The sequence below is a fragment of the Tachypleus tridentatus genome, chromosome 7, assembly GCF_004210375.1.
Source record: "Tachypleus tridentatus isolate NWPU-2018 chromosome 7, ASM421037v1, whole genome shotgun sequence".
NCBI lineage: Eukaryota > Metazoa > Arthropoda > Merostomata > Xiphosura > Limulidae > Tachypleus > Tachypleus tridentatus.
This window is the reverse complement of record NC_134831.1, coordinates 150,674,206-150,699,922: the sequence shown is the minus strand read 5'-3', so window position 1 is coordinate 150,699,922 and position 25,717 is coordinate 150,674,206. Positions and strand designations below refer to the sequence as shown.

The window sequence follows — 25,717 nt, the reverse complement described above, 5'->3', positions numbered from 1 at the left end:
TCCTTTAGCGAAACAAATGAAAACAAAGGAAAGAGGACACAAATTAAAGAAAACGAAAAGTATGGCGAATGAACGTTGTGGATGACGTATTGTTGTTTTATTTATCACTAAGTTATAGTTCTCAAAATTCAAAAAAGAAAAATAAAGAACTCAGTGGACGAACCACAAGATAACTGTTCTTGTATAATAAGTGTGTGTTTTTTTTTAAGTAAAACAAGGAGGAAAATAAATAATTGTTAGAAAATATTCATGTTAAAAGTTCGTATTTATTCATCAAACTTTTCCAAGTCAACTCAAAACAAAAGTTAAGCTCAAGGAGATAAACATTAGATTATAAATGTTTTATTTTTTGAGTAATGAACAAAAGAAATGAAAAAAAACATCAAATTTTAACTGGTCTCGTTTATTAAGTCAATGTCTTCCATGAATACAAAAGACAATTTAAACCTGTTTATCTGTTTTAAAGGCTTTTAAAACAACAAACCTTTACTATCATCTAAGCTTTAAAAGAACAAAATTAATAGAACAGAACAAAATAGAGATTTTTACCTCAGCAACCCATTACATATATATAACAAATAGAGTTTTGCAACTTAATTCTACGTTTGTAAACTTAAGAACTGCCACTGAGCTCGAAAATATTGGTAACAGCAACGATAACCAACTAATTATATAATGCTATCTAAGTTAATTACTAAACATTCTTATTTAATGTTATATGGTATTTAAAAGTAAATCGTTTTAGCTTGTTTATTATACACAATTGTGTTCATTAAGTACATCTTATTTTAAGTTTCTTTCAGTTTTGATTTTTACTCTAAACTTACTTTGATTAGAAGTTCTTAACAAAGTAATCCCAACAGATCATTCTTATAATTTAAAAACAGATTTTAAAAAATGATGGCTAAATGAAGGATAAACTTTGATACATGCAGCAGACTTAAACATTATGTTTCTGAAAAGAAAAGTATTCAAAAACAATATTATTGTACCAAAACTTAAGCAGACAACTGTTTGAAGTTTGTATCGCCCTCACGTGGCCTTTGAGTGAAATCAAGGTATAATACCATTATGCTGTTAGATAGCTTGACTCGATCAGTATTTTTATACATTAATTGCTCTAATACATCTTGTTGTTATTTGTTATTGAGCACAAAGCTACACGAAAAGCTATCTGTGCTCTGCCCCCTAAGGGTATCAAATCACGTTTACTAGCAGTATATGACTGTACACATTCCACTGTACCACTGAGGGTGGGCCCTAACACATGTTATCAGGAAGTTTGTTTAACATAACTCCCAAGTTTATCCTTTATTAGAGCTACTCTCTGAAGTTTACTGTATAACTATTAATCATTCGCAATTCCCTAGCTTAGTAGAAATGGAAAGAATTAACAGTTAAACAGTACACTCCAGAGAGTTGCTCTTATAAAGGATAAACTTGGGAGTTATGTTGACCAAACTTCCTAATAGCATGTATTAGAATAAATAATAAGTAAAGTTATTTAACATTCTGTTATGATTTGTTCAGAATTTTGTCCAAAGATACGAATAAGCTAGCTCTGCTAGCCGTTCCTAATCTCGCAATGATAGACACGAGGGAAGGCCCGGCATGGCCAAGCGCGTAAGGCGCGCGACTCGTAATCCGAGGGTCGCGAGTTCGCGCCTGCGTCGCGCTAAACATGCTCGCCCTCCCAGCCGTGGGGGCGTTATAATGTTACGGTCAATCCCACTTTTCGTTGGTAAAAGAGTAGCCCAAGAGTTGGCGGTGGGTGGTGATGACTAGCTGCCTTCCCTCTAGTCTTACACTGCTAAATTAGGGACGGCTAGCACAGATAGCCCTCGAGTAGCTTTGTGCGAAATTCCAAAACAAACAAAGACACGAGGGAAAACGTATAATAAGCAACAACTGTTGACGGATATTCGAACCCGCGAACCGTTTCGTTGTGTGTTATAATAAGAATAAATTATGTTTCAGAATCTTACCCTTATTTCACTGTATTTCTTTTACAAAAAAAGAAACTTAAAGTGTCATTAAGAGGTAAGTAACCCACACTTATATAAATACTTTATTTAAGAAATAATAATAACACAAAGACGCGAGTGGCGTAAAGAAAATTAAAAAATGCTGCATTTTTGTGGAACCAAAAAAAAAAATTTATGAAATAGTTTACGCCATTCTTAAATACCGAATTGATATAATTACGGTGTGTTGGCCTCAAATATATATATATCGGCCCATATACTGTAAAGACATCTTTGTAGCACAGAAACAAGAACCTTGACATGTGTTTAAAAACATAATATCTGTTTTTAAAATACAATTATTACCGTTTATGCCCCCCAGTGACACAGCGGTATATCTGCGGACTCATACAGCTAAAAACCAGGTTTCGATACCTGTGGTGGGCAGATCACAGATAGTCCATTGTGTAACTTTGTGCTTAGTTACAACTACACTAAACCAATTGCCGTTTATTAACCAAAAACTATTCAATACATTTCTAGAAAAAATCATTTGCTAGAAAGGAGTATTCGCATTATTTATTTCTCTACAATTTATTCACAATCTTATTAAAATATCATGTTTACAACTTATATATCATAAACCTCCAATCCTGCAAAACTAGAAGCTCGTGAAATTATACACATTATAGATTAGAAGTTCTTCAAAAATTATAACTAAAACTTGCTTAATAGATTTTAAACTACTTTTAAAACGAATATCTTCAGATGTTTCTTTTCATCTTTTGCTGAGTTATTTGGTTGGATATCAGACCAACAATAACAATTTTTATAAAGGTTCCAAAACATTAAAAAGCGCCAATAACGTTGTGATTATGTTAAAATATTTCTACAAATACTGGTTTTAAAAGGAAAAATGTTGAAAGCCAACTACAAATGTCACATATCAACGTTTGTAATGTTTATTTCATGAAGGATATAGCTTTCCCCGTAGTTTCAAGATTTCTTTTCTGCTGTTGTGGTTCAATAAGATTAACTTGGATATTTTTATTCTAAAGACAGCTGTAATGGATATTAATAATTTAATTAAAATTAAGTACAGAACAACATTCCATCCTTTTAAGGTCATCTTCAGGTCAACAAGGAGAGTTTGATACTGACCATTGCAAACTCTCTTTGTTAACCTGAATATGATCTAAGAAAGTCGAAACATTGTTCTGTACTTTATTTTAATGAAAGTCTTTTAGAGTACATTTTTACTTCAAGTATGTTTCTCGTCATCATGAATAACCTGCATATTCTTGTTTAAAGCCTTTCTCCGTCGCGTTTCGATAAAACTTTAAAGAATGTAGATTAGCTGTGCTGAGTAAATGACAATAGACATTATATACTCCGTCAATACTGTTATGTCTTGTTTTCAGTGAATTAGAGCATTATTATTATTTGCGACTTTTCTCTGTTGTGTTTCGATAAAACCGTTCTCTAACAACACTAACCTTAATAACTGTTTATCTCAGTTTGATTTCACTCAGCAGGTTTCTTTATTATGTCACTTACTGATATATTTCTCGCTCTGATCAAGCTAAGTAGTAAGTAACATAAACGCTCACATCAGACTACATATTAATCATAAGCTTAAGGTAAGCTAAGTCATGGATGTAAAACTGAAGTTTTGATTAAGATCTTCTACACTGAATAAAATACTCGCAAAATAACTTAGAATATTATTATATAACAGTAAAAACAGTTTTAACAGTCAAAGGAAGCTAAACATAATCACTTCGGTGTTAGGAAATGAAACACAACGGATGCTGGATGTTCGCTATCATTCATGTTTATCGATTTGATAATGGCTGCAACTCCATTTTCTTTGAAGTACATTAAACGAACTAAAAACCAGTAATAAATAAGTCCATTATTTGATATAGTCAAACGAGAAGTACTTATCTCTGATATTAGGTTTAGTGAAAACTTTGTCACATTATAATCTCCCAATAAGTCAATTTCGAGAACTGACCAAATGATTATACAATACATTACTGCCTTTACCAACTGTTACTTTTTAAAACTAAGTGACATTTATCACTTACCAATTTCTTGATTTTTATTAAACTTCATTTATTTAATTTACACATAATAACTATTAGATTCATTTAATAGTTTCCCAACTGCTCTAGTAATCTAATATTTATTGACTTTTCCAAATAACTAACTACTAGTATAGATAAAAGTTAGTTCTCCAAATACTGTAATAACTTTAATTGAATTTCTCAACTTTTTTAATTAAGTTCATAAAGTTTAAAGGAAGTACAGTGATTTCATGGGTGTTTCAATTAAGGCAACTTTACAGATAGATAAATAGATGCAAATATCTAACTGCCTAACTTCGTACTTTCATAACCACAACATAAGCACCAACTGTCGGTTTTCTCAACCACCTCAAAGCTACTGTTTCTTTTCCTTGAACCAGTTTCTATCGTCATGTATACGAACCTGGAACTCTGCCAAGTCCTCCATTGCTGCTGTAAATAGAGAGTGAGTCACGAAAAAAGTTGGTTCAGCGAGACAGCTGGGCCACAAAATCAAAACAGGTCTGATCAGAGAAAAAAAATCTCATAATTCTGTCACTTCTCATCCTATTTGGTAATGGAATGACCATAAGTTACGTTCTTTTTCAGGCGGTGCTGCAGCTATAGAGTTTTTTATACAAATTACAATTGCAGTTGGCCTCGTGGTGGCGGCGGTACTAGTGAAGAATCTAAGTCTGCTAAACAGCATCGAAAACCTAAATCAAACAAACTTTAAGAAAAGGCTTGGTGAACTCCTCAGTTGCAAGTAAAATAAATTTATTTCAATAGCAATATTATTTGTAGTTTTTTAAAACAACAGGAAACATTTTGGCTGTTGTTCTAACTAACAGCTAGCCTGCACGTACTCTACGAACACTTAAAATATTTTTTTCTTCTAACAATTAAGATATTAACAACTACTGTTAGGGGAGTAAGAAATTAATAGCTCATATTTTGTGAAATAAAATATCAATATTACCTTCTCGTCTACTAAACGAAGTTAACTTTTTGTTTTATCCAAAGTAAACATTTATCTGTCTACCGATAAAAAATATTAACCGTTTCTCTACTACTAAAAACAACATTAGTTGCTAGTTTCTACTGAAATGTGTTAACTTCTGCATTTCGAAAAACAAACGAGAACGTTTTTCTTTTGTAAAGTAAAAAAGTGAACTACTTGTCTGGAGTGTTTCATTACTGTTAAATAAAGTTTTGGCTACTTACGCAGTGAAAAAGATATTAACTGTTTAGCTTCTGCTAAAATGCATTTGTTGCTTGTTTAAGACTCAAATATATAAAATGTTTCTATACTTCTAAAATATACTTTTTTCGTATTATTACAATGGTGTTAATTTCCTGAATAATACTAAAAATGTTTAATCATCTATACTGCTAAATCAAATTTTAACAAAATAATATATTAAATATTTGAGGATTTCTATAAAAATTGTAGTTGTTTTTATACTTTTGGGGACGAGGGTGACATCGTAGTTAGAGTGTTCGGACGGTGAATCATAGCGTTCATGGTTCGTGTCCGGTTACTGCAAAAACACAACCAGTACTCTGAGGCCGTGAATGATCTATAAGAGTGACTGTCAAACTCCACCATTTGGCCGAACAAGAGTAGCCCCAGAATTTGTGGTAAGTGAATTTACTTGCTGTCGTTTCTCTGGTACATCAATCGTAAATTAGAGATGGCTATACGCATATAGCTCTTTCTGCAGTCCTGTGCACAAAATCTGACACAAACAAACAAAATATACAGCGGAATAAGATATTAACCGCTTGCCTAATGTTACATAAAATATTGCTCTCTAGTTGTTCGGCTATTAGACTGAATGCCGAAATTAGGGATTTTGTCATGCGGTGGGCATTGCTTTGCTCATTACAACAGACAGAAAGGCATAATTTAGTATTAAATGTTTATCTACTGCTAAAAACATGAAATATTGTCTGCAATCGAGTAAAATATTTAATATCAAAGGATAGCCGTTTGCTAAGTAAGATCTCAACTGCCTCTCTTTTGCTAGAGACAGTTTCGAATGCTTATCTACTGCTTACATTATATTAACAGCTTTTCTCTTGTTGAATAACGTATAATCTACTCATGTCTTCTTTTAAGCACACATCGTCTTTCTTCCCTCTGTTAACAACAAAAAATCTGGCATGGCCTGGTGGTCAGGCAATTTGTAGGTGACGAATTCGAATGCCTTCCCCGAATATGCTCACTCTTTCAGCTGTGGAGGCATCAAAATTTCACGGTCAATCTCACATTTTGTTTGTAAAAGAGTTAGCGGTGGGTGCTTTTGACTATCTGCCTTCCTCTAGCCTCTTACATTTACATTAGGACTGGCTAGCTTAACTTTTAAATAGCTTTGATCAAAGTTTCAAAACAAACAAAAGCAAATAGTATATTATCTTCTCTACTGTTTAAAACGTAACATCTTCTTGTCTATTGGTAATATTTATACTATCTTCTTGTCTTCTACTAGAAATATGCTTCTTAACACCTAAAAATGTACTATATTTTTATCTTCTTATCAATATATACTATCTTCATGTCTGCTGATAAAAATATCCTATATTCTTGTCAACTGATAAGATACACTACATTTTTATATACTGTGAAAAACCTACTATCTTTTTGCCTATCGTTAATAATATACATATTATTTTTTTATCCACTGGTAAAATATATTAAACTATTGTTTACATAAGAATAACAAATATATATTTTTTCTAGAGCAACATGAAATACTAGTTGCTTGTTTACTGGTTAATAAAGTATTTCCTACTTACTATAAATAAGTATGATATGAACTGCTTGTACACCACAAGACAAAAAGACGTGTTGAAAGTAAAATAGAAGTTATATGCTTGGTTAAAACTAATCTTATATTAACAGCTCCGCTATTGAAAATAACTCTTTTTATTCTTCCTACTATCAAATAAAGTACCAACTACTATATTACCAGCTCGTGTACTACAAATTAGCTATTTTATTTCTGTCTACTATCAAATAACTCGGTGAACTCAGCAGATAGCCCGATGTGGCTTTGCTATAAAAAAAATAAGAAAACACACACACACTATCAAGTAAAGTACCAACTACTTGTTTGTGATAAATGTAATATTAACATTCTATTTTCTACCAAATAGAGTATCAACCTTTTATCTACCGCTAAGATGCATTGATTGTTTGTCTACTGTAAAAATACCATTTAATTTGTTTTTTATTTCTAAAAATATTAACAAATTGTCCACTGTCGAATAAATTATTTATTGTTTGTCTGCAATGATAAAGATAATAGCTGATCGCCATTAATTAAGATATACTTACTTGTTGCGTACTGTTAAAAATATAGCTTGACTTGTAGAAGATAAGAAAAAGTTTGTTTGTTTAACAATTTTTGTTGTTTCCTCAGTACAAAGCTATCTACATCTTGATTAACGTAAGGAATAGATAAAACTCCATATTTTAGTGTGCTAAAGCTGTAAATATATCGCTGACACACTAAGAAACAAGCACAATGTTACACAAATGGTTATCTGCTCTTCCTATCGTGGGTGTCGAACTCCTATTTTGAGTGCTATTAGCTCTTACACTTACCACTTATGTACTGAGAAGCATAAGAGATCAATTGTTTCTCTCTAAAAATATAAACCTTATTGCTGTTAGAAGTAAGAATTTAACTTGTTACGTATAAAATAATTTATCTCGTACAATTTATAATAACGGTTGTTACAAATATTGGTTTATATACAAGAACTTTACAATCTATATTGAGTCTTCCATCTGGTTTAGAACTGAATATTTTGTCAACGATCCACACCCACTAAAAGCAAATTAATTCTAAGTTGATATTGTTACGTCTATCTTAAACTATTTAACTTGGTTAGCCTCACACTTCTTATAAGTGCACTTTTTATCGACGAAAACATTTAATTTCCTCTTAAAAAACCAATGTCCGAAGTAATTCACTGAAGTTGAACGGTTTGTAATGTTTTAAATCTATAAGCGTTCCTGGTCAATTTTTGTAGTTTTCCGATTAATAATCATTAATCACGATTATAGCTTCCGATGCTTGTAGTACATTCACTGTAGCTGACCAACAATAATAAAACTGTCTCTTGGCGCGTTGGTTTATATAATTTAAGGCGAGATTCTAGAACGTTTACCAACGTTCAAAAACACGCTAGTGTTTTCGTAAAACAAATAATGTTGATACTTACTTTCAAGAATGTTCTACAAATTTAGAGAACAGGCGGGACTTGAGCAATACACAACCAATAATATACAGCACATGCATCAAACTGAAACACACGTAGGTATTAAAATAAATGTATAACAGAAAATATATTAAAATAAATGTATAACAGAAAATATATTACAAACTGTATATATGTTCTTATCAGTTAAAATAAACTACATTTCCTCTCGGAAATAAGATACATATGAATCCTTTGATGTCGTATAAATTAAAAGTTGGTCTTATAGTAAATGAGAAAAAAAATATTTTATCTTCTGATAAATTAGAAATTAATAACTTTTACTTGATAGAATATTAATTGTCTGATTGATGAGAAACTAGAAATTTCTGAAAACTCTACTTTGCTAGATAAAAAAATTGGATTTTACTTCTCATAAATTTTTGAATTAATTACTTTTCTGCTTTAAATAAGTAACAAAGCGTCAGTCTTTTGTTAAAATATAAATAAACAACGTCAAAGCGAAAAATTAATTACATTATTTTATTAGAAATAAATTACTTGTTTTACGCTAAATAAAATGAAATTCGTTTATCCACGTGATATTTGAAACAAACTAATTGTTTTCCTATTTATAAAAAGATAGCTAATTGATAATATTCTAATAAATTAACAGCTAGTTACTCATTATGTAGGAGTTAAGAAATTAATAAATTATTCACTGATCAAACAGAAGTTTTATTTGTTTTGTAATTAATCACAAAGCTACACAATGCATTGTTTGTTATACCCACACCTCGAGAGTATCAAAATCTGATTTTTATCGTCATAAATCCAGAAACGTACCGCTAAGCCACTTGACAGTTTATTCGAAATAAACTTTTATTTTTATTTTTATTTCGAAATTAATTTTGTGTCCCAAGGTAATTCAGAAATTATTTCATTGTTCTTTGTTAAATAAAGAATTAATAGTTTTCCTCTTGGGCAATTAGATTTGCATTTCTTATTTTCTCTAAGTGAGATATAATCGCTTTGAAAAATTTTTTTTATCAAGATATAATCTCGTATTGTGATAAACAGGAAATATTTATAATTAAGCACAAAGCTACACAAAAAGCAATCTGTACTCTGCCTACCACGGGTATCGAAACCCGTTTTTAGCGTTGTAAGTCAGCAAATAGAAAATGAATTACTTGTTCAGTGCTAATTAAAAGCTGAGATAATTGTGTTTCGTTGAATTAAAAGTGAGTTATTGTACTGTGTTAATCAAGAAATTAATCGTTTTTTTTATAATAAACGTGTTTGGAACGATCTATTTATTTTATACTGAATAATAACATTTCTTGCGTTCTAAACAGTTAAATCTATATAATTGGTTTTTGGTTAAGTACGAAATTACACTACGTAACACAAATTTTGTTCCTGGATAGTATGTGTTATTTCTTAATTGCTTATGTTATAAAAGTACAGAAAATGGCGATTATTCTCTTTAAACTATGCTTTTGTGGCATGGATAATGAAATTTAGAAATTAACCTATTTTCTATGTAAAAACGGGCAAATTTGCACATTTTTATTTACATAAGGTCTGAATAAAACAACATTTGAATCAAGATTTACATGTATTTATGCTATAGTTATACAGAAATGAACAAAAATGTTTAGAAGTGAGTAGTTTTTCGAGATTTGCGACTGCAATGTAAATCACTTTCACGTGTCAGCCCCCAAATATAGTCTCCCATCATGTTATCGTTGTACGATCCCAGGTCACAAAAGCAAAGTTTGAAGAGGAAAATACAGTCATGTGAAAAAGTTAGGACACCCTATGAAAGCCTGTGTATTTTTGAAACATCTTTGGATATATAGATATTTAATCTCAATTTTAACAATACTGAGAGATTATAGGAATATAACTAAACAATTAAAACTTAAGAAAAGACTTTTCAAGATCTTTTGTAAATGTAATTCTACAAAAATGTATATTCTAAATGAGGAAAAAGTTAGGACACCCTACCCCCTAATAGTTAGTGTTACTCCCTTTGGCTGAAATAACTGCAGTGAGACGCTTCTTGTAGCCATCTATCAGTCTCTGACATCGGTCTGAAGAAAGTTTGCCTCACTCCTCAATGCAGAATTCTGTCAGCTGTGAGATGTTTGAGGGATTTCTTGCATGTGCAGCCCATTTCAAGTCACCCCACAACATCTCAATGGGAGTAAAATCTGGGCTTTGATTTGGTTATTCCAGGACTCTCCATTTCTTAGTTTTCAGCCAGTCCTTGGTGGATTTACTGGTATGTTTCGGGTCATTGTCGTGTTGCAGGGTCCAGTTCCGCTTCAGCTTTAATTTTCGTACAAATGGTCTCACATGATCCTCAAGCACCCTCTGATACGCAGTAGAATTCATGGTGGGTTCTATGATTGTGAGCTGTTCAGGTCCTGCTGCAGCGAAGCAGCTCCAAGCCATGACACTTCCACCTCCATGCTTCATAGTTGGTATGAGGTTCTTTTCCTGGAATGTTGTATTTGTTTACGCCAAACATGTCCTCTGTTCTGGTGTCCAAATAATTTAATTTTAGACTCATCTGTCCAAAGAACATTATTCCAGAAGTCCTGGTCTTTGCCTACATTCTTTCTGGCAAACTTCAGTCTGGGCTTGATGTTTCTCTTAGAAAGCAAAGGTTTCCTCATTGCACATCTCCCATGCAAGTTAAACTTGTGCAGTCTATTTCTGATTGTAGAGGCATGCACTTTCACGTCAACAGTAGCCAGAGCCTGCTGTAGGTCCCGTGATGACATGATAGAGTGTTTGAAGACCTCTTTTTGCATCTTGCGGTCTCCTATCGGGGTGAACTTGCTTAGACGACCAGACCTGGGCATGTTGGCAGTTGTTTTGAAAGCCCTCCACTTGTTGATTATTTTCCGGACAGTGAAGTAGCTGATTTCAAAATCTTTTGGGATCTTTCTAAATCCCTACCAGACTCATAAGCTGCTACAATTTTCTTTCTGAAGGCCTCAGACAGCTCTTTTGCTCTCACCATGGTGCTCACTCTCACTTCAACAGTCAGGAACACACCAAACTAAATGTCTGAGGTTTAAACAGGGCAAGCCTCATTCAAAATGCTGAGTAACGATTTTCTAATCATGTGCACCTGATGTGATACACCTGTGTGTGAGTTGAGCCATTTTAAGTGGGAATAAATGTGGGGGTGTCCTAACTTTTACCTCAGTTAGAATATGCATTTTTGTAGAATTGCATTTAAAGAAGATCTTGAAAAGTCTTTTCAGTTTTAATTTTTAATTATATTCCTATAACCTCTCAGTATTGTTAAAATTGAGATTAAATATCTATATAACCAAAAATTTTACAAAAATACATAGGCTCTCATAGGGTGTCCTAACTTTTTCACATGACTGTAGGTTTTTCCATTTACTTTAGGCATAAGTAATTGGTAAATAACACTTTCTGCTCAGGAACAAGAAAAAGTAAACATTTTGTTTCATAGTGTTATTCATGTATCATTTGGTAAGTCGTAGATGAATAATTTACCCTGTTCGAGTTAAAATAATATGGACTATTTGTCACTCAGTTAAAAAAGTAAAAGTATGTATTCAGAATAATACTAAATCACTGAGAAGTTATTTTGTAATAAACTAATTAATTATCTATAGTTGAGCAGAAAATGGATTATTTGGTTTCTTTCTGGTCTATGACGCGTTTTTTCTCTTGATGTATTAGAAATGATCTAATTTTCTTTCCTGAATAATTAATTAAGTCTTTGTTTTCTCGTAAAATGGAAATAATCTCTTTATTTTCTTCTAAATAAAGATGTATTTAAATTAATCATCATCATTTTAACAAAGTAGAGATTTATTATGTTGAGATAGCGTGTAATGGAAATTCCTTATTTTTATACTATACCTCTACATCTAGGTCAAGATTAGGCGACTCTCTGTTCAGCTATCCATCACGTATTAAGTTTAACTGAATAAATATTTACAGAAAATTGTTTGTTTGTTTTTGAATTTCGCGCAAAACTACACGAGGGCTATTTGCGTTAGTCGTCCCTAATTTAGCAGTGTAAGACTAGAGGGAAGGCAACTAGTCATCACCACCCACCGCCAACTCTTGGGCTACTCTTTTACCAACGAATAGTGAGATTGACTGTTACATTATAACGCCCCCACGGCTGAAAGGGCAAGCATGTTTGGTGCGACGAGAATTCGAACCCGCGACCCTCGGATTACGACTCGAACGCCTTAACCCACCTGGCCATGCCAAGCCTTTCAGAAAATAAATTGGACATTATCCAAATAAGTATTCATTAGCAGGAATGTGAATTAAAGTTTGAAGCAATATATCGTTGATTTTAACATGAATCTCTACAAATTCATTTCTTTTGCGCTTTTTATATAAAGGCATATTTAATAATGTAAATTAATAGAAAATAAAGTTTCATTCTACTAAAGCGGAACAACAACACCAAGCTTCAACACTTTTGAAATACAGAAAATTGACTGAATAAAACACATGGGAGTGTCGAAGCTTGTATTCATATAAATTAGTTATTGTTCCATAATAGTGGATCTAAACATTAATAAAGAAATATTCATCGGTTTAAATTTCAAACAAATGTACGGCTGTCAGTAAAATTCACATAGTGACACACAAATTACAATCACACACCTTATTTAGAAACTTGTGGAATCGTTATACTGATGAGTGTTTCACTCTGAGCTGAAATTTCTATGTATATCTTCTCCACTCAAAATCAACTGTTCTTTGTTTAAAGTGTTTGTTTCAGAAACTGAATCCAAGGACATACGGGTGTTCTTCAAATATCTATTCCTTTTCACGACAGAGAAACGTTCTTCATTACTGTACCATGTAAATCTATCACAGTGTAATAAACAACACTCTAACATTCCTTTTAAGATTGAATAATGCTACAGCCTGCCTTACGAGTGTTAAAAGATCATTTCGAAATAAAATATGGTTACACGTTTTTGTGGCGCCCTTTGTCGGTCACATTTCTATCAGCTGTAGCTTTCAGTTTATTGGTAATTATTTTGTCGCTAACATTTGTTTGTGCAAGAAAATTAGCATTTTAACGAAAGATTCACAAGCAAAAGCAAAACCAGCACATAAACATGTACATTATTTGCAGTCCAAAAGTTCTTTGGAATTATTTCTTAAAATAAAACAACCTCAGGAATTCTGTGGCGCCCTCATTCGTGACTGCAGTCTGGATGAATGTTCATTCAACTACTTTACAAAAAGCCATATTTCATGAAACGGCATTTCTTTGACAAAGATCTTTAAACGTTTTTGAGGAGAAAAAAACTGATTGGATATTTGATACTAAGAATGTCACAACACGTCATGGGGAGTCTAATCAAGTCACAACACGTCATGGGGAGTTTAATAAATCCTCACATTTTATACATCACACTAGAAATACTCCTGTTTGTAGTTCTTTAATAAATGAGCATTTTGCCTGACATGTAGACACTTCATACTTTAAGGGGTGCAACAGCTTCAAACGTAACGTATGATCTAGAATACAAAAATAAATGACAAAAGGGACAGTATTATGTATCTGTTATAATACATCTAAACTTAGTTCTTGTTTCGACACGTCTCCTGGGCAAGAAGATCACACTATGTAACTTTGTGCTTAACAAAAAAACAACAACATAGTCTCCAGGAACTAAATGTTTAATACGTTAGTTCTCTTGTTGTTGTTATTTAATTATTATTTTCACTTACATTTCTAAGTATACTGAATACTATATTCACTAAGGTGGTGAATATTTGACAAAAGAACAGTGTCGTTTGGAAAATATTTTAGTAGGAGTTTAATTGTATAGGCACACAATGGAGCTTAAGTTGCTCCTCAGCTATTTATCAAAGACAAGTTCACATTTTTAAGCCTATTCCGATCCGCAGTAAAACTCATGACCCTTAAATGTATTTTATTTCAATATTTTCGCGTAAACCTACACAAAGAACTATCTGCGAATAACCGTCCGTCCTTGTGCACTGATCGACTAGAAGGATGTCAACTATAATAGTTTACAGTACCAGTCCTTTTGAACTGTTAGTGTCTGATCAAATAGTAAGATGATCTGTCAATCTCATATGCACCCACAAATCCAAAGTGCGAAGGGCATTTTTGTTGCAATGACCCGAAACTATCGGATTCACAGCTAAGACTTGGGTATTCTAGAATATTTTACGAAAGATGCGTAGAAGCTATATGTGCTTGTCGTTCCTAATTTGAAGAAATAAAACAGACGGAAAGCAGCTAACCAACAACATTACTGCTAGCTGCTGGATTACTCTAATTCAATAGAGGAATTTGATCGTCACTCTTATAACGCCCCCACACCTCAAACGTGAATGTTTTTGTGTGCATTTTTTGTTGTTTTTTTTTCAAAATGGGAGGCGAATCAGGGAGCTCCTTTAGTAAGCAGTTAAGGTATGGTATTAATTATGAAATATTTCAAAAAGAGAGACGAGCATAAATTTATAATTTTCTCAATCGTTACAATAGTTAAGCCTTTTGAAACGGTAAATTAACATTATACTTTTTTTGTAGTTGTTATTGTTGTTGTTTACAAACGAATCAGAAACAATGTAAGTGATTGTGTCAAAACAAGTTTATCAATACGTTTGACAAAGTAATAGTAAGTAAAAACAAACTACGAGCTTTTACAGCAAGCAACAAACATACAAAATTAAGCAATTTATGTATAATCAATTAATAACGACCACTAACTTGTAAATTAATGTGGGTTAAAATTACACAAAGGAAGTACTTAACGTTCGAAGAAAAAGCCAAATGAAAGTACCCTTGAACGTCACAGAAGCTCGTTTCAAGGACAAAAATATAAAAGAGAAAATAATATAATGTTTTATTCTCCAAGGAACTACTTTCTGTTCATTCCTAGAGAGCAAAATCACATAAACGTTCATGACACAAAAAATATTAAATGTAAAAATATTAGTGTAAAACTACAGAAAACATTAATGACACAGAAAAGATTAAAAGAAACAATAAAGTTCTTAGTAAAACTACAGAAAACATTTTTAACACAGAAAAGATTAAAGAAAACTCTAAAGCTCAAGCTTCTGAATCATGCAGGATACAGCAGCAGTCATAAGAATCTAATATATAAACATAGAAGTTGCACAGTGGTATATCTGTGGACTTACACACTAAAAACTGGCTTTCGATACTAGTGGTCGAGAGAGCACAAATAGCCCCTTGTGTAGCTTTGTGCTTAATTCAAAACAAACAAACAATAAACATCGAAATAAACCTGCAATATTATGTTGTAATTTCCTTTCATTCAAAGTTATTTTTCTAAAAGTAATACACAGAAGTTATCCGAGTTAAGTTAGATAATTTTAGTTGAAAATAATATTATTGCTTCCTCTATAAAACTTCAATAAACTGTCTGCGTGTTTGACAGTTGTTGTAAGTAAAAATCTATACAGTGAGCTACCTGGGGTGTGCCAACTCACAGTTCGAACGTTAAATTTTAGAGTTATAAGCCATTAAGCATGACGTGACTATACTCCATAAGAAAAACAACCTCTATAAAAGTCTCCGCATGTTGTGTGATAACTTTAAACAATGTCTTAGTTAGTTATTTTAAACAGAAGGTCACTTCAAACGGTGATGAAATTAAACAGTAAAATATAATAACATTGTAAAAACTAATTAGACTGCACAACAAAATTTTTGCTTCTTGAACACTGTTAGGTGTTCCTTATAAATTTTTGGTTGCTAATCACGAAAATCACATCCAAAGTTGTTCATCACGTACCGTTTCATCGAAATCTTCAGTTTCACCAGGACATTGCTACAATGGAAAAACGATATCAGGGCAACTGAAATCCGGCAATGCTTGCTGACTACTGTTGGACACTGAAACGTGATGCACCAGATATTGAATACAAACGAAAATCAGATGCAAAACACTTTTAATTATGTTGAACTTAATAGTGTATTAGAAACATAAACGCAATTAAATATGTTATTGCCGGTAAACAGTTAACTGTCTATTTCTCAGAGTTCCTACGTGATGAAGCAAAACCAAAACTATATTTGTGCATACCCGCCAGGTACCTGTCACAATCAGCAAACACTTTTCAGGAAGCAAAACTTTTAAAAAAATTGTTGTGCAGTTTTAGAATCAAATTTTATCGCAAAGTGTTAGAAGTAGAAGAGATTGTCTGGTAAAGATGTATTTTTAATGTGGGGCATCGACAAGCGTGTTAAGGTGTGCGACTCGTAATCTGAGGATCGCGGGTTCGCATCCCCGTCGCGCCAAACATGCTCGCCCTTTCAGCCGTGGGGGCGTTATAATGTGACAGTCAATCCCACTATTCGTTGGTAAAAGAGTAGAGTCCAAGAGTTGGCGGTGGGTGGTGATGACTAGCTGCCTTCCTTCTATTCTTACACTGCTAAATTAGGGACGGCTAGCACAGATAGCCCTCGAGTAGTTTCGTGCGAAATTCAGAAACAAACAAAAACAAACTTTTTAATGTATCTCAGTGCTAGTGGTTTTTCTAAACATTCAAACTACCTTTGTGAGTTAAACTATTGTAATTGTACAATCGTTTCTTTGTACTGATTTTTGATAAACTCATGGTACAATGATTTTATTTCATTATGTTGTTTGATGTTGATCCCTATTCACCATGTAATCAACGACTTAAATCCTGATGATCATAATTGAAAATATTTTTCGCTTATATTTTCTTCTCTGAAATTCAATCGTTTCAATACCTTTGATTATTTTTAATATCAGGGCTCTGGAAAAATATCTATGCTTTCGTATAAAGAACAGACGATATTTGATTCATGTTACAACAAAGACTTACCTGTGTTAGTTCGGTAATGTGTCACAAACAACATATTTTGAACCAATATATTTGAATTGTGGCAAATTCCCAATGATACAATTGTGCAGTTACCACAAACAGATTTAGGTCTTGCAAGAAATGAAATAATCACACAGTAATAAAGTTAAATTATAAAGAACCAAAGGGCACAACACTTTGGAAGATGGATCCTCCATGAAAACTGAAAATTCTTCAAGGCAACAAGTGGCTCCAAAATCATACTTTACCCCAATTCAAAACAATGTCCTCTTCTGCAAAGTGAGAACTATAGTTATGAAAAAGACCATTTCCACTTAAGAAAATAATAAACAATAATTTGAAGCTGACGAAAGCTCACGAGCAGAACGTTCACAAACTTAGTCACATTTCGAGATGAACAGTAGTTTTGATGAAAAGATGGCCAAAAACACCGAAATTAGAGCAATCCTTTTAGAAAATATACCTTATGTCTCCTGATGAAGTTCTAAATGCACTTTTGTGCCAATAGTTGGCTTAAATGTAATCTTGGAAGACGATGTTTAAGTACATTAAAAGGTTGTGAAAAGTGTGTCAAGATGTACGATAAAGATTGACTTTGCCTTTCTTCTCAGAAATTTTTGCAATAGAGACTTATCATGACCACTAGATTGAGTAATATTTACAATGGAGAAAATAATTCAAAAGGCAGCACAGGACTCGCAGATGTTCTTATAAAGTGTAATTAACCTTTCGTTAAACCAGGCTTGAAACTTCACGCTGAGAATAGTTGGATGTATCCTCGTGCGAAATGGGTTAATAAATACAGATATACCAGTGAGACCGCTGTATCACTTAAAGGTAAAGAGCACACATTTGTTAGGTTGTCACATAAATGTACTAAACTGATGACCTTTTACATGAAACTTAACCTGTTGACTGCCAAGTATTTCAGCTGCTACAATACAACTCTAATGCTTCTTCATTTTTTCGTGACGCCATTTTGGATCGAAAGTGAAACAATTTGTAAGTAGGTCAAATGCATGTATGGTGCTGACATCTGGAGTTGATCTTAGATATTATTGAGAAAGAAATAACTCGTCCGTGGCACGGTGTTACCGATCGGCTTGGACGAGTTATCTTGTCTAAGGCACTGAACACGTTAGAAAGATAGAGCGGTAGGTAGTTTGACAACAAGGTCGTTGTTGGTGTAAAAGTAGCTTTGAATGTTTTCTTAAGTGGTTACTTCTAGACTTGTTAAAGAAATATAACAAAAATTAATATTTTCTCGGCAAAGCGTTACCTGGTAGCACAGTTTCTTAATAAAAAACAAAATAACTGACCCACATTTTCTTTCAACCTAAGTCTGCCATCTCTTGTTGAGTGAAAAATATGAATTGTGTTTCATAAACACCCTCTCGACTGCTCGTCCTTCTAGCCATGTCTTTCATAACTACTTTGACACCACGCTCCTATACTACTTTTAGTGTATTACAAATAATTCATAGCATTGTGGTGTGCGATTAAATTTAATATATTTAAGAAACATTTTCCAAACAGCTTGTGTTTTTTTTTCGAACTACCCCAAACCATTACTAGCTAAATTTGACCCATCTTCCATAAAGACCTGAAGTCAACCAACATAATTTGATACTGACTAATATATGAAATATTATAAATAAAAAATTATATATTTATTTACACATAAGTGAAATATATCACTTGTTGTTGTAAAATTCATTTCTTGACTTACTATTTGCTTCAAACAGACATGTAGAAGTTGCCATGCACTTACTTCTTCTCCCAGAATAAAAAATAGAATAAAAATATCTGAATCTTTAGATGTAACAATTAACTGTATACTCCTACATAAGCGCTATAAACGATCTCCACTTCCCACATCTTCCTCTGTTAGTTTTTCAGCACCACCTACAGGAAAAGGATCTCCTTGTCTTCTATAGAAACGTCGTTCTTCCTTTTCTCATATCTTCGTGAAGGGACTGTTTAAAGTCTCGAGTTATTCACAAATGCTCCTTATTGGTTCCTGAAGAAACTTGTAATCGCTTTAAAATATTGATTACAAGAATGTACTTTCTTATGTCGTACAGATAGTTTCTTTATACGTTCCTGAAGAGACTTACAATACATTGTTGTGTTAAATACAACATTTTGAGCCTTCGTATTTTACTAGAAACCTTCTCTATTTCTTCATATTATCCTGAGAAGACATCTACTGGTGCTACAGCAGAAATTACGATAACTTTATTTTTTATGACCCACAGTTTGATACAGTCATTAGTGGAATGATTTGATATGTTATAATAGTTCATAATGTCCTGAAATGTTTTGAATTTCTCACATAGTTTCATCTACAAAAGTGTACTTCCTTTTGTTTACCTCAGATATTGACCATTTATGACTCGCTTTAATTTAGTGTAATAAGCTTCCATTGGCCATTTATGACTCGCTTTAATTTAATGTAATAAACTTCTATTGGTCAATTACGACTCGCTTTAATTTAATGTAATCAACTTCTATTGGCCATTTATGACTCACTTTAATTTAATATAATAAACATCTTTCATAGCTTTAAAACATGAATCTTGTAAAGTCAGTCTAAAAATTAGCTAATGAAGTAAATATTTTTAAAACAGTTTATATTTTATTGTAAAGTACTGTCTACTTCCATTGTGTCTTAATAAAAAGTTTTTTACTGATTTTCATACGTTACATTCTACAAAATAAGGCTCCTCCTTGTCTACCACAACTGTTTTTCTCTATACCTGACTAACGTTCGGAACTTTCTTGTTATTACAGGTGTAATTTCAAAGTTGAAATACGTTTATAACTACCACATGCCAATCGTGGTTACGTTTTATCTTTAAAAAACATACTGCTTTTGTCTTCGTTCTTTTTTTAAAGTATCTGTTGGTATTGTTAAGGAATTACAAATAATTATTATGGGAATATCAGTTACTATTCCGAGACACTTAATCTTAGCGGTTTGTTTATGCTTGTAGTATAAATTAACATAAGACTATTATAATAAAGTGATTATTTATGTTAACAGTTCTGTGTTCATCTAATCTCATGTTAACAAGGAGATTTCGGGGCCTGTTACAAAATTTTATCTCTTCTATTCACCAAGATCTAGGTTACTTAGTTTCCGGAAGTACCCTGAAGAAAGCTGTCATCTATGATTTACGAAGCTTGTGCTGAGCAAGACTGTCCTCCGGCCCTAAGGGAGTAACCGTCAGAAAAAAAAACACAGCAGGTGATGGAGGCGTATTGGGCTGAAAAGATTTATAAAACTTGTACGTTAGACATTTTAATGAAGGGTTATTCAGTATATCAGTTGAAAAGGGATTACTGTTCTTGTACATGGGCCAAATCTTTGTCAAGCAAGACTATAATCATGCAAAGCAGAGGCTATATATATAAACACTGTCATCGGTGCGCAAAGATTCTGACACAAGTGTTATGAAGCCAGTTTCTTTTTTGCATTATACTTACTAATTCGTATCATTTATAAATTATAACAGGCTTGGATCACTTAGTTATCCATGTAATTAGGGCATAGCCTTAACTTATGTTTCTAGTTTGTAATTTCTGAAGTACTTCTAACATTATTTTTCAATTATCCAACAAAAGAGCCTGACTAAGTATATGCATACAAAAAGTTAACGAACTGGAAAACAGGTAAATACAACTCAGTGGATTAAAACAACAACATTAAAACACCTTGTCACATAAAAAGTACTAAAAATTTCAAAGGATACAAAATGTTTCATTCAATTTTAACGTAATTTATTACGTGGTAAATAGCTATTATTATCTACTACCTATATGCGACGTACTGAAATTCATGTGTTAATATATACATATATATTTGTGTTCAGTGATTGGTACATAAACGACTATGTATTACTGTTAGTTATATCTAACTAATTCTACTTACTAATATTTTTTATCACTACAGAAATTATCACGTATAATTTTAGCAGAGTGACAGCATAGAGTGTTTGTTTCAGATTTACTTTTTATTTCTTTTATACAGTAGTTTTTTTAACCATTAACACATGCTTCATATATATTTTCAGTGCAGACATCAATATTGAGAGTTGGCTGGAGATGAATCAGATGATTCAATAATCATAATCAAACGAGGCGTAATGTAAGTTGAACATTACCACCAACACGTTTTAGTGCCTAAAAGAGGCAATGATAAATAAGCATTGAAAAACCTTATTGACGGAATAAAGATTGAAGGACAAATAATAAAATGTTGCAGACTTGCAAATTACGAATCAGTGGTGGCTAACACAATAGAAGGGCTTCTGCTTCAGAAAAGAAACTGAACAAAACAGCATAAGATTTCACAATTAAAATAAACGTGAAAACAAAGAGAATTTTAAACAAAAAGGTGGGAAACTAAGGCAAAAAATTGGAAGAGGTAAAAAAATTCACTACATAGGTAGCCTTATCAGATCTGAAAGTCAGTGTTCTAAAGAAATCAGGACTAATAGCTGAAGGACTAAAAAAATCTTTAGACAGAAAAAATAAGTACTAACTTTGTGGAGAGATTGAAGAACAGAATATTAAACAATTATGTGTGGGAACGTATGCTGAACAGTTATGTGTGGGAACGTATGCTTGCGAGATGTGTACAATGCATAAAGAAGACTAGAAGTTTTGATATGTGTATTTGGTGAAGGTTCTTGAAAATAATTTGAACTGAAAGAGAGATAAATGAAGAGGTTCTTCGTTATGCGGAAGAAGAACATGAACTCGTCTCTTTATTCTTGAAGAGAAAGAAAATCTAGATGAAGAAAAGGCTTAAACAAAATCGTTGAAAGGTTACAATATAAAAATATTCCATATTACGTACGTATTACGTGATGCATGTTAACGAAAATATTGTTAGAAAGAACATACTGAAGCATTTGTTTGTAACTTTCTTTTTCATTTTACCATATCTGGCGGTCATTTCTGCTGTATATATTTTTTAAACAGTAAGAAATATGTTTTACTTAGTTATTATTTGGAGAATTTAGTGCACTAAGAAATACACAGGTCTGAATATGTTATCACAAAATTTTGCTTGACGGGCCCGGCATGGCCAGGTGGCTAAAACACTTGATTTATAATCTGAGGGTCGCGGGTTTGAACCCCCGTTGCACCAAACATGCTCCTCTTTCTAGCCTGGGGACGTTATAATGTGACGGCCAATCCCACTATTCGTTGGTAAAAGATTAGCCCAAGAGTTGACGGTTGGTGGTGATGGCTAGCTGTCTTCCCTTTAGTCTTACATTGCTAAATTAGGGACGGTTAGCGCAGATAGCCTTCGTGTAGCTTTGTGCGAATTTTAAAAACAAGCAAACAATCATTAACTGTTAAATAATTATTTTAGTCTAATGTTGCATGATTATTTTAAATCATTCAAGGGAGTTCTCGGATTGACTTGATTATCACCTGAAAGTTTTAGCTCCACAATGAATCTTCATTTTGTAAAAAAATATAATAATGTGGTTTATATTATTAGGTGAAGCTAGTCACTGGTGTGTATGGAGATAAAAAATTATTTGGACTCCAATAGGTGAAATAAACTGAAAAAATATCAATGAGATCGCTTTGTTTTTCCATGTTTTCTATCATAAAACAATTCTACTTTATTTAAAACTATGGCAAAAACATTATTATTGTTTACTCTTAATTCTAAATAAATAAAGCCTCTATAATGTCACTTCTGCCTTTGATTACATATAACTAATAATAATGTTTCTTAAAATCAACATGCACATAATAATTTGTGGACGAAGGAGAGAAATACTAACATCCAAATAAGTCAATAAATTAAGAGAATTGAATAACACTCAGTAACACCATTAATTAACTCAGTTTTGGAACCAGAAACTCTCTAACACTATAACTTTATGTCTTCCAAAGAACATATAACAGGACCAATATAAAGAAAAGCAGCCTGACTTTTATTATATTTGTTTGCTTATGTTTAAATGCAAAGCTACATAATTGGTAATATGTTCTATACCCATCGTGGTTACCGAACCCCAATTTTTAACGTTCAAAGTATTCTTCAAGCTCACTGTAGAACCATCAGGGGTAACTTTGTTGTAATCCACAGCCAACAAAGTCAAAGTGAAAAGCTAAAATTTCAAAGAAAATTCATAGTTAAGAAGAAATAGTATATCTTACGTTTTTATCTTAATATTAATACTATCAAATCCATGGACTCAATTTTACTGGAATACTCAAACAGTTCAAGTAATTTTTTTGCACTACCTTTATCCATAGTCTGAGTTTTACCTATATTTCCTTAAATTAAATTTATCATTGTGTAGCTTTGTGCTGAGCAACAAACAAGCAAACTTGAATTAATTCATCTCATATGGAAAGAGTTATAAAGGAAAATATAAAACAACTCCCACGCTGTTCATTAAAATTAGGATAGCGAAGTTTGGACTCCTAATTCATGCTGAAGTTTACGTTTTAAAAGATTTATATACATGCTTTTTGATACTCGAGTTCTTAAACTGAATTCACTAACTACAAACGAAGTAAATATCCATCTCCTTTATCATATGTTAGACTACAAAAGAGAGTCAAGTTTAGTTTAAACATTAGATAGACTCACGAATTTGTAGGCCTGGAAATGCTCATTATTAAAATCTACACGAAGGAATAAGAAAATCTGGAATACCTAGAGCATTTATTAACAGACATAGTCAATATGTTAAGAGAAATAATATTTTGTTGTTTGCATCATAGACGAGAGAATATTTATAGACTAAGGAATGCAGTTTATAAGTAATGCTGTCGAGGTCACAAAATAAATGCTCACCAACAATAGACATAAGCGAAAGCAATGTGACAACAAGTGCTAAAAAATATGGCAAAGAGGAAATTCATGGGACTGGTAATGAAATAGTGTCCTATACGCCCATGTGTTCATTTTGTGCCAAGAAACACACGCGTGTGTTATATATATATATAGGTATACATACTCGTGGGCTTAACTATATGGAATGGCGCGTGTCGTGCGAATTCATTCTTCATGGAGACAATCATGCCTGTAGATTTTATACAGATACTAGCTTTTGAATAGGTGGCGCCACCTAGAAAGAACGAAGTAACGTGCTAGAAACACACGGTAAAATACCATGCTTAGTTTACTCTCTAACATACAAGCGGACTGTGTGGATGTTGTTCCTCTTTCAGCTACTCGTATTGTGAGGACTATTACCACAGTCGCTTCCCTAGCCACCTAGCGGTGAATATGAAGACAATAATAGAGCAAGAACGTTTGTTGGTGATCTTGATTTTCCTTTTCATAAAGGTTGATGGGAAGGTAAGTCAACAACTTTAGTTGGTCTTATCTCTATAAAATAAATTTTGATATGAAAACAATTTTTAAGGCTATGCTGAATCTTAATTCATGCCACATTTCTGTATCGTGTAGAAAAACTCATGCAACAAGTCTCAAGTCTCGCAGTTTTTACACTGTTTTCGAAATCGCTAACTTTTTTTTTTAATTTGAAAGCATGCCATAACAGAAATTAAGGTTTATTCAAATATAAAAAACGTTTTCAGAAGATATAGAATTATATTTCTAGTTATGAATTTTATTTTCTTACATCAACTACACGAACAAAAGTTGTTACTTAACACTGTATAAAACTCACATTTTTCTTTAGCTTAAAAAATGCATCATTTTACTAAACATAACATTAACTTTATGAAATTATATATAGCTCATTAACCATTTTATTTTTGTATTTGATAGGTTTTCAACAGGTACGTATAAACACGGCCTTAACTGAGAACATTTGAATCTCTGTAGCTGGAAATTACACTTTAAAACTAGATGTCTATTAACTTTGCAATAAAATGCTTTCTGGTGACAAGTGAAAACATGCCAATGTTCTGTATCGTTTTACTGCTCTTCTATTGTTTTGTTTTCTTAAAAATAAATAAATCATTAGCTTTCGTTTAACCTTGCTGAAGAAAAGTTCTGGGTAAAAATGAAACCACACAAGATATGAGATCTTCGTAGAATTTCACAAGTATATTCCCGTACCGCAGTGTTTAAACAACTACTTTAGAATAAGAACAACATAACATACACAAGCTTAAGAGCAGTATTAAATGTCCTTCTACTTGCAGGACATTGCACCAGCTGGTTTCTAAGTGGTTTCACTTTTACCAAATCGAAACTTGATCTATTCACGGCTTGTGTTAAATGAAAGCTTTAGATCGTTAGCAAGAAGTTACAATTCAGTTTTCTTTAGCTGTAAATCATTATTCCTGTATGACTATAACTTGTTTGGATAGCCCCTCCCTTCATTTCGTTTCTTGGTTATACATAAGTTTCTTTCCCTTGAAACACAGTTTTGCAATTAAATTTAATAATGATGACAAGTTGAAACTAAGGAAGCAGTTATTAATTCAAGTTTTTCATGGTTCTCAACTAATTAATATTTTTAATATCCTTGTTTTCCACTTAGAATAAAACAAAATTATTCCCCTCCATACTTGAACTAAGAAAATTTCTTCTAAAATTCGAACGTTTCATTCCAAAAAAAAAAAAAA

The 25,717-nt window shown here is 32.5% G+C and overlaps 1 protein-coding gene and 1 long non-coding RNA gene across 5 annotated transcripts in view; both read left to right on the top strand.

The window, feature by feature from the left end:
- Window positions 1-4,503: 4,503 nt before the first annotated feature.
- LOC143258166 (uncharacterized) lies at window positions 4,504-20,851 on the top strand. The gene is made up of 3 exons (XR_013032171.1): window positions 4,504-4,799; window positions 5,487-5,674; window positions 20,259-20,851. It is a non-coding gene; the product is annotated as an uncharacterized LOC143258166 (long non-coding RNA).
- A 3,285-nt stretch (window positions 20,852-24,136) lies between these two features.
- Window positions 24,137-25,717, top strand: part of LOC143256904 (A disintegrin and metalloproteinase with thrombospondin motifs 16-like) — an 80,615-nt gene continuing 79,034 nt past the window's right edge. Inside the window, exon 1 of one of the 4 annotated variants that reach the window (XM_076514745.1) lies at window positions 24,137-24,476. The gene's annotated coding sequence lies outside the window, so the exon portion shown is untranslated. The remainder of the gene's footprint in view (window positions 24,477-25,717) is intronic. The other 3 variants (XM_076514747.1, XM_076514746.1, XM_076514748.1) reach the window with 3 other exon arrangements.